Source organism: Hylobates moloch, unplaced genomic scaffold (assembly GCF_009828535.3).
Source record: "Hylobates moloch isolate HMO894 unplaced genomic scaffold, HMol_V3 SCAFFOLD_1, whole genome shotgun sequence".
In the NCBI taxonomy this organism is placed as follows: Eukaryota; Metazoa; Chordata; class Mammalia; order Primates; family Hylobatidae; genus Hylobates; species Hylobates moloch.
In genome coordinates, this window is record NW_026652276.1 from 232,913,810 (window position 1) to 232,921,829 (window position 8,020).

Sequence of the window (8,020 nt, forward strand, 5' to 3'; positions counted from 1 at the left end):
TTTTGAGATGGAGTCTTGCTTTGTCGCCCAGGCTGGAGTACGGTGGTGTGATCTTGGCTCACTGCAACCAACTCCCACCTCTCCCCCGGATTCAAGCAATTCTCCTGCCTCAGCCTCCTGAGTAGCTGGGACTACAGATGGATGCTGCCACGCCCAGCTAATTTTTTTGTATTTTAGTAGAGATGGGGTTTCACCATGTTGCCCAGGCTGGTCTCGGACTCCTGAGCTAAGACAATCTGCCTGCCTCAGCCTCCCAAAATACTGGGATTATAGGTGTGAGCCACCGTGCGCGGCCGATACTTTTTTTTTTTTTGAGAGAGAGAGAAAGGGATTTGTTCTGTTGTCACCCAGGCTGGAGTGCAGTGGTGCAATCATGACTCAGTGCAGCCTCCGCCTCCTGGGCCCAACCTATCCTCCTACCACAACCTCCCAAGTACCTGGGATAACAGGTGCTTGCCACCACACTGGCTATTGTTTTTTTTTTTTTTTTTTTTGTAGAGATAAGGTCTCCCTATGTTGTCCAGGCTGGTCTTGAACTCTTGGCCTCAAGCAATCCTCCTGCCTCAGCCTCCCAAACTATTGGGATTATAGGTGTAGGCCATCATGACCAGCCTGGATAGATACTTTCTAAGGTCCTTTCCCATTCTAACCATCCAACTCCAATCCAGTGATTTCATGATGAATTTATTTTAATTTCCAGAGTTCAGTTTCATTATTTGTTGTGTTTTTTTTTTTTTTCGACAGTTTTGCTCTCATTGCCCGGGGTAGAACACAATGATGCGATCTTGGCTCACTGCAACCTCCACTTCCTGGGTTCAAGTGATTCTCCTGCATTAGCCTCCTGAGTTACAGGCATGCGCCACCACGCCCAGCTAATTTTGTGTTTTTAGTAGAGACAGGGTTTCTCCATGTTGGTCAGGCTGGTCTTGAACTCCCGATCTCAGGTGATCTGCCTACCTCGGCCTCCCAAAGTGCTGGGATTACAGGCGTGAGCCACCGCACCCAGACGGCTGGTTTCATTATTTATTAAACGAGATAGTAACATCTGGCTGGGCGAGGTGGCTCATGCCTGTAATCCCAGCACTTTGAGAAGCTAAGGTAGGTGGATTGCTTGAGCCCAGGAGTTTGAGACCAGCCTGGGCAACATGGAAAAACCCCATCTCTATAAAAAATAAAAAATAATAATTAGCCAGACTTGGTGGTGTGCACCTGTAATCCCAGCTACTTGGGAGGCTGAGGTGGGAGGATCACTTGAGGCTGGGAAGTGAATGTTGTTGCAGTGAGCTGAGATTGCACCACTACACTCCAGCCTGGGTGACAGAGCGAGACCCTATCTCAAAAAAAAAAAAAAAAGGACAGGAACATCTTCTGTATACATTTCAGATAATCAAAAACATGGAAAGCAAAAATAAATGAGATGTTCCTAACTCCAATTCCCTCGTTTTGGCCATAGATTAAATTTTGTCATCCATGTAATCCTCCAGGAAACCTGAATAAGCTGATTTTAATTTAATTTTTTTAACAACTGGTAATCAATTTATTAAGATAGTCGACTTAAGCATCTGCAATGATGACTTCCACCTCAACTCCTGGCTCAATACCGATGGAGTCACCTGCTTAGCAATCTCAGAAGGACGGTGCTAGTCAGTGAGTTGCCTGTGGATTCTCATCTGGAAACGATCCCATGTCTTAGAACCTTCACCAAAAGGAGTTTCTCTTGTAGTGGTTCTCAAAGTCTTGACAGGCATTCCAATTAGTCCTTTCACTTTGAGATTCGTTTCCTTTGTCCCTCTGATCAAGTGGGCACACACCTTCTCCAGGGATTTTACCTTGTGGCTCGTTAGAGTCGTTCAAATTCGGTGAATTGCCACCTCAGCTCCACGGGTGTTTTTACGGTATCTTTAAAAGCCTTGGCTCTTGCGTGGCTTCCTGACCAACTTGTTCCTGGGCAAGAGTGAACAGCGGTGAGTGAGGAGCGGGAGCGGGTGGATCCGAGTTCCTCACCACCTACGACTGCGTCCTCCTCAAAGAGTGAATTTTTTTCTTTTTGTGACGGAGTCTTGTTCTGTTGCCCAGGCTGGAGTGCAGTGGTGCCATCTCGGCTCACTGCAAGCTCTGCCTCCTGGGTTTAATTAATTCTCTTGCCTCAGCCTCCCAAGTAGCTGGGATTACAGGCACATGCCACCACACCCAGCTAATTTTTGTATTTTTGTTTCGCCATGTTGGCCAGGCTGGTCTCAAACTCCTGACCTCAGGTGATCTGCCCGTCTTGGCCTCCCAAAGTGTTGGGATTACAGGCGTGAGCCACGGTGCCCGGCCTAGTCTTTGTTCTTAGTAGCTGAGCATATGTATACATCCTTTGGACCTTTGTGGGACTGTTTCCTTATATTTTTTTCCCTTTTAATTAATTTATTTTTTGAGACAGAGTCTTGCTGTGTCACCCAGGCTGGAGTGCAGTGGCATGATCTCAGCTCACTGCAACCTCTGCCTCCCGGGTTCAAGCAATTCTCCTGTCTCAGCCTCCCGAGTAGCTGGGATTACAGGTGCCCACCACCACGCCTGGCTAGTTTTTTTTTTGTATTTTTAGTAGAGACAGAGTTTCGCCATTATTGACCAGGCTGGTCTCCAACTCCTGGCCTCAAGTGATCCACCTGCTTTGGCCTCCCAAAGTGCTGAGACTACGGGCATAAGCCACCATACCTGGCCTGTTTCCTTATCCTTAAAATGAAATTAGGTTGGATAATATTTAAGTTCTCTTCCGATCTAAAGTTCAGAAAAAAATTTTATAACGTGAGAGAACAATAGGAAGTATATCATACATTTTCATGTCTATCAATCTATCCACCAATCTTCCATCCCTTTACTCTGTAAATATTTTCTGTGTGCAAGGCGCCGTGCAAGCTACAGAAACAATGTCCAAAATGTAGCCCTGCTTTCAAGGGTGTTATGGAAATCCTTCTTCTGCCAGGGTGTGTGGAGGTGGGGAGAGGGGAGAACTGGGGAGAATTCCTTGAAGGGGCTTTTACTAGCCAGTGCTAGAGGAAGCTGCTAATCAATCAATTAATTAGTTAACAATCAGCAAATGGCAGCCAGTGGGGAAGTGTGGCTTAGCTTCCAAATGCTAATTAGTGAACCCTTTATGGAGCCGAGACAGGGCAAACAAATCATTGCAGGATCCCAGATGAGCTGGCACACAGACATTGCAAGGAGGGTGCGATTCTCCTTTGTACCAGCATGCTTGCCAGCTTTTATCTAGTGAGATTAATTAGAACTTTTAGAAGTGCAAGTTAGGGCCATAAAATATTAACATTCATGTCACTGGTAATCTGTGAGTGCACTGAGAGAGCCCGGAGCGATTTTAGGGTATGGTTGCTTGGATGGGGCTCTGGAGGTTTAGTTTTCCACTCTTCTCCGGTGAAGGTTTCTCAGTGGCTCTGGATCCTCACCACACTGACCCCTGCCGTTGAATGTCCCTTGCCTCTGTGAGTTCATGCATTCATCTCTCTCATCCCTTTCATGCTTCCCGGAAACTGTAATGTCATGTTGGCGCATTTGTCCTACACCTACATTTGGAATCCCGGCTGTGGGTCTTAGGAAAACTGCCTGGCTCAGTGTTCCAGGTTGTTCCTCCCGTCGTTATCATGACCTCTGATGCCCCATCAACAGAAACTCCCGTAACTAAATGCTCCGGGAAGGTGATGCTAATACTGGACTGGTTCATTTGCCTTACTTTTCTTTCTTTTTTTTTTTTTTTCTGTCAGAATAGCTGGGATTACAGGCGTCTGCCACCACGCCCGGCTAAATTTTGTATTTTTAGTAGAGACAGGGTTTCACCGTGTTGGCCAGGCTGGTCTCAAACTCCTGACCTCAGGTGATTCACCCGCCTTGGCCTCCCAAAGTGCTGGGATTTACAGGCGTGAGCCACCGTGCCAGGCCACGCCTACAGCACCCAGTATTCCCAGGTGGTCTCCCATCCAAGTACTAACCAGGCCTGACCCTGCTTAGCTTCCCAGGTCAGACTAGATTGGATACATTCAGGGTGGTATGGCAGTGGACATTTTTTTTTTTTAGATGGAGTCTTACTCTATCACTCAGGCTAGAGTGCAGTGGCGCGATCTCAGCTCACTGAAACTTCTGCCTCCCAGGTTCAAGCGATTCTCCTGCCTCAGCCTCCAGAGTAGCTGGGATTACAGGTGCCCGCCACCACACCCAACTAATTTTTGTATTTTTAGTAGAGACGTGGTTTCACCATGTTGGTCAGGCTGGTCTTGGACTTCTGACCTCAAATGATCCACCTGTCTCAGCCTCCCAAAGTGCTGGGATTACAGGTGTGAGCCACTGCGCCTGGTGGCCTTACGTAGTTACATATTTCCCAAGTGTTCCTAGCTAGGAACTATTGCTGTTACTCAAACTCCTACAGGGAAGGTCAGGGCCTGCTTTGGACAGTTCCAGGGACAGTGACCTGTGCAAATAGTGGGTTGATGCTTCTTTCTTCTTCTTTTTTTTTTTTTTTTTTGAGACAAGGTCTTCCTCTGTTGCGTAGGCTGGAGTGCCGTGACGCGATCACCGCTCACTGCAGCCTCAACCTCCTGGTTCAGTTGATCCTCCCACCTCAGCCTTCTGAGTAGCTAGGACTACAGGTGCATGTTACCGCATTCAGCTGATTTTTTGTTGTAATTTTTGTGGAGATGGGGTTTTGCCATGTTGCCCGGGCTGGTCTTGAATTTCTGAGCTCAAATGATCCACCTGCCTCAGCCTCCCACAGTGCTGGGATTACCAGTGTGAGCCACTGTGCCTGGCTAGGATAATGTTTCTTCCAATCACTATTGCAATATTATGGATTTTTTTTTTTTTTTGAGACAGAGTCTTGTGTTGCCTAGGCTGGAGTGCAGTGGTGCAATCTCAGCTCACTGCAACCTCCGCCTCCTGGGTTCAAGCAATTCTCCTGCTTCAGCCTCCCGGGTAGCTGGGATTACAGGCATGCACCACCACACCTGGCTAATTTTTGTATTTTTATTTTATTTTTATTTTTATTTTTTATTTTATTTTTTTGAGACGGATTCTTGCTCTGTCGCCCAGGCTGGAGTGCAGTGGCATGATCTCTGCTCACTGCAAGCTCCGCCTCCCAGGTTCACGCCATTCTCCTGCCTCAGCCTCCCGCGTAGCTGGGACTACAGGCGCCCGCCATCACACCCGGCTAATTTTTTGTATTTTTAGTAGAAACAGGGTTTCACCATGTTAGCCAGGATGGTCTCGATCTCCTGACCTTGTGATCCGCCCGCCTCAGCCTCCCAAAGTGCTGGGATTACAGGCTTGAGCCACCGCAGCCAGCCCAATTTTTGTATTTTTAGTAGAGACGGGGTTTCGCCATGTTGGCCAGGCTCGTCTTGAACTCCTGACCTCAGGTGATCCACCCAGCTCAACCTCCCAAAGTGCTATGATTACAAGCTTGAGCCACGGCGCCCGGCTGCAGTATCATGGATTTACATGAAAAGAAATATACAGTATTAGAACTCTGGGACCTTAAGATGTGCTAGGTAAGATTTCTCAGGTACAGATGAATTGTCTCAGACACAGAACTCTCACATTGCACTGCTGGGGAGACGCAGAACCCCTGAGGTACCCCCTTCCCACATGCTGTCTTCTAAGGAATGACAAGACCTGACCACAACTAGATCCAATAGGCTAACGTGACCATTTCATCTCCATCATGTGAGTGGGCCTTTGTCACACCTGAGGTTTCCCATCACCCTCTGGGTGCCTTTCTCCAGTTAAATTTCCATGTTATGAACTCTGCGGCCCCTACCAAGAAGTGGGAGTTCAGGGCTGGGCGCAGTGGCTCACGCCTGTAATCCCAGCACTTTGGGAGGCCGAGGTAGGAGGATCACTTGAGATCAGGAGTTCAAGACCAGCCTGGCCAGCATCGTGAAACCCTGTCCTACTACAAATACAAACATTAGCTGGGCACGGTGGTGCATGCCTGTAATCCTAGCTACTTGGGAGGCTGAGGCAGGAGAATCACTTGAAACCAGGAGGCAGAGGTTGCAGTGAGCCGAGATTGTGAGCCACTGCACTCCAGCCTGGGTGACAGAGCAAGACACCTTTTGGAAAAAAAAAAAGAAGTGTGAACTCAGACTCCTACAGACTCCTAGCCTCTCTGCCAGGAGACATGGACATGCTTCCCAGCTCACACCCCTCAGATGCACCTGTTTGTTAAGCTTTGGCATGACAGGGACCGGTTGACGGGAGAGGCTCTGTGCACGGATCCTGCTCCACTGGTGCTGGTGGTGGTGGTGACACCTGGCTGCTGGGGGCAGCAGCGGTGGCAAGAGTGAGTCCCTGAGGGCCCATGTTGGGTTCAGCTATGCTTGCAGGAAAGTCACGCCCCCAGGTTCAGGTCTCGGGATAGGCTGTGGCTGTGGCTGTGGCCGTGGTCCTGAGAGTTGGCGCAGGAAGCTCAGCCTCAACGCCTTTCTTCCGACCCCTCTCGAAGTGGGTAGAGCTTGTGAGTTACCTGAGGTCTTTTTTTTGTTTGTTTGTTTGTTTGTTTTGAGGCGGAGTCTCGTTCTGTCGCCCAGGCTGGAGTGCAGTGGCGCGATCTTGGCTCACTGCAAGCTCCGTCTCCCGGGTTCACACCATTCTTCTGCCTCAGCCTCCCAAGTAGCTGGGACTACAGGCGCCCGCCACCACGCCTGGCTAATTTTTTGTACATTTAATAGAGACGGGGTTTCACCATGTTAGCCAGGATGGTCTCGATCTCCTGACCTTGTGATCCACCCGCCTCAGCCTCCCAAAGTGCTGGGATTACAGGCGTGAGCCACTGCGCCCGGCCAACCTGAGGTCTTTAGCAAATCTTTTGTGTGTCTGTCTTTTTCTGCTTAAATTAGCCGTGGTGAATTCTGTTCTGAGTTTTGTTTTTGGTAACTAAAAATCCTGACCCTTACACATTGGTACCAGGAGTGGTCCCAAGCAACAGACCTTCAGGAAAAGCGGGATCTGAAGTTTATTATCTGAAATGAGTGGGTCTGAACACAGAGAGAATGCATTTCGTGTAGAAGGGTGGGCACCAGGAGCAAAACTGTTACTTCAGTGAGGGCTTTGTCGTGACCTGGACTGTCACATCCATTGAAGGCAAGGCTTTGTGGGAAATGAAAGGGGACAGCCATGGAATGTGATGGAAACAAGAAGGTTAAACTTGGCGGGTTGTTTGGCTGCTTTTAAATACACTGGAGGCCCCTCTGTAGTTCCCGAGCATGATGATTGGGTGTTCACGTGCATGTGTGGGATGTGCCACCCTCTGAACCTTGTTACGATGTTGGCACATTACCCTGGACCTGACCTTGGAAAAATAAATAAATAAATAAATAAATAAATACACTGGATGCCAGGTGTGGTGGCTCACACCTGTAATTCCAGCACTTTGGGAGGCCAAGGCAGGCAGATCACTTGAAGTCAGGAGTTTGAGACCAGCCTGGCCAACATGGTGAAACCCCGTCTCTACTAAAAATATAAAAATTAGCCAGATGTGGTGGCAGGTGCCTGGAATCCCAGCTACTCAGGTGGCTGAGGCAGGAGAATCACTTGAACCCAGGAGGCAGAAGTTGCAGTGAGCCAAGATCAGACCACCGTACTCCAGGGCGACATAGTGAGACTCTGTCTCAGAAAAAAAAAAAAAATTGGCCAGGCGTGTTGACTCACACCTGTAATCCCAGCACTTCGGGAAACTGAGGCAGGCAGATCACCTGAGGTCAGGAGCTCGAGACCAGCCTGCCCAAAGTGGTGAAACCCCGTCTCTACTAAAAATACAAAATTAGCCAGGTGTGGTGGCAGGTGCCTGTAATCCCAGCTACTTGGGAAGCTGAAGCAGGAGAATCACTTGAACCCAGGAGGTGGAGGTTGCAGTGAGCCAAGATTGTGCCATTGCACTCCAGCCTGGGTGACAAGAGCAAAACTCCGTCTCAAAAAAAAAAAAAAAATACACTGGAGAGAATAAGTCTTAAGTTTTGGCTTAAGATGCTTT

At 48.6% G+C, this 8,020-nt stretch overlaps 1 non-coding gene and 2 pseudogenes across 1 annotated transcript; 1 reads left to right on the forward strand and 2 right to left on the reverse strand.

Moving 5' to 3' along the window:
* Window positions 1–1,554: 1,554 nt before the first annotated feature.
* Window positions 1,555–3,552, reverse strand: LOC116813411 (small ribosomal subunit protein uS10-like; annotated as a pseudogene).
* A 385-nt stretch (window positions 3,553–3,937) lies between these two features.
* LOC116809848 (5S ribosomal RNA) lies at window positions 3,938–4,056 on the reverse strand (annotated as a pseudogene).
* Window positions 4,057–7,232: 3,176 nt separating this feature from the next.
* Window positions 7,233–7,340, forward strand: LOC116809956 (small nucleolar RNA U13). The gene has a single exon (XR_004370114.1). It is a non-coding gene; the product is annotated as a small nucleolar RNA U13 (small nucleolar RNA).
* The last annotated feature ends 680 nt before the right edge of the window (window positions 7,341–8,020 follow it).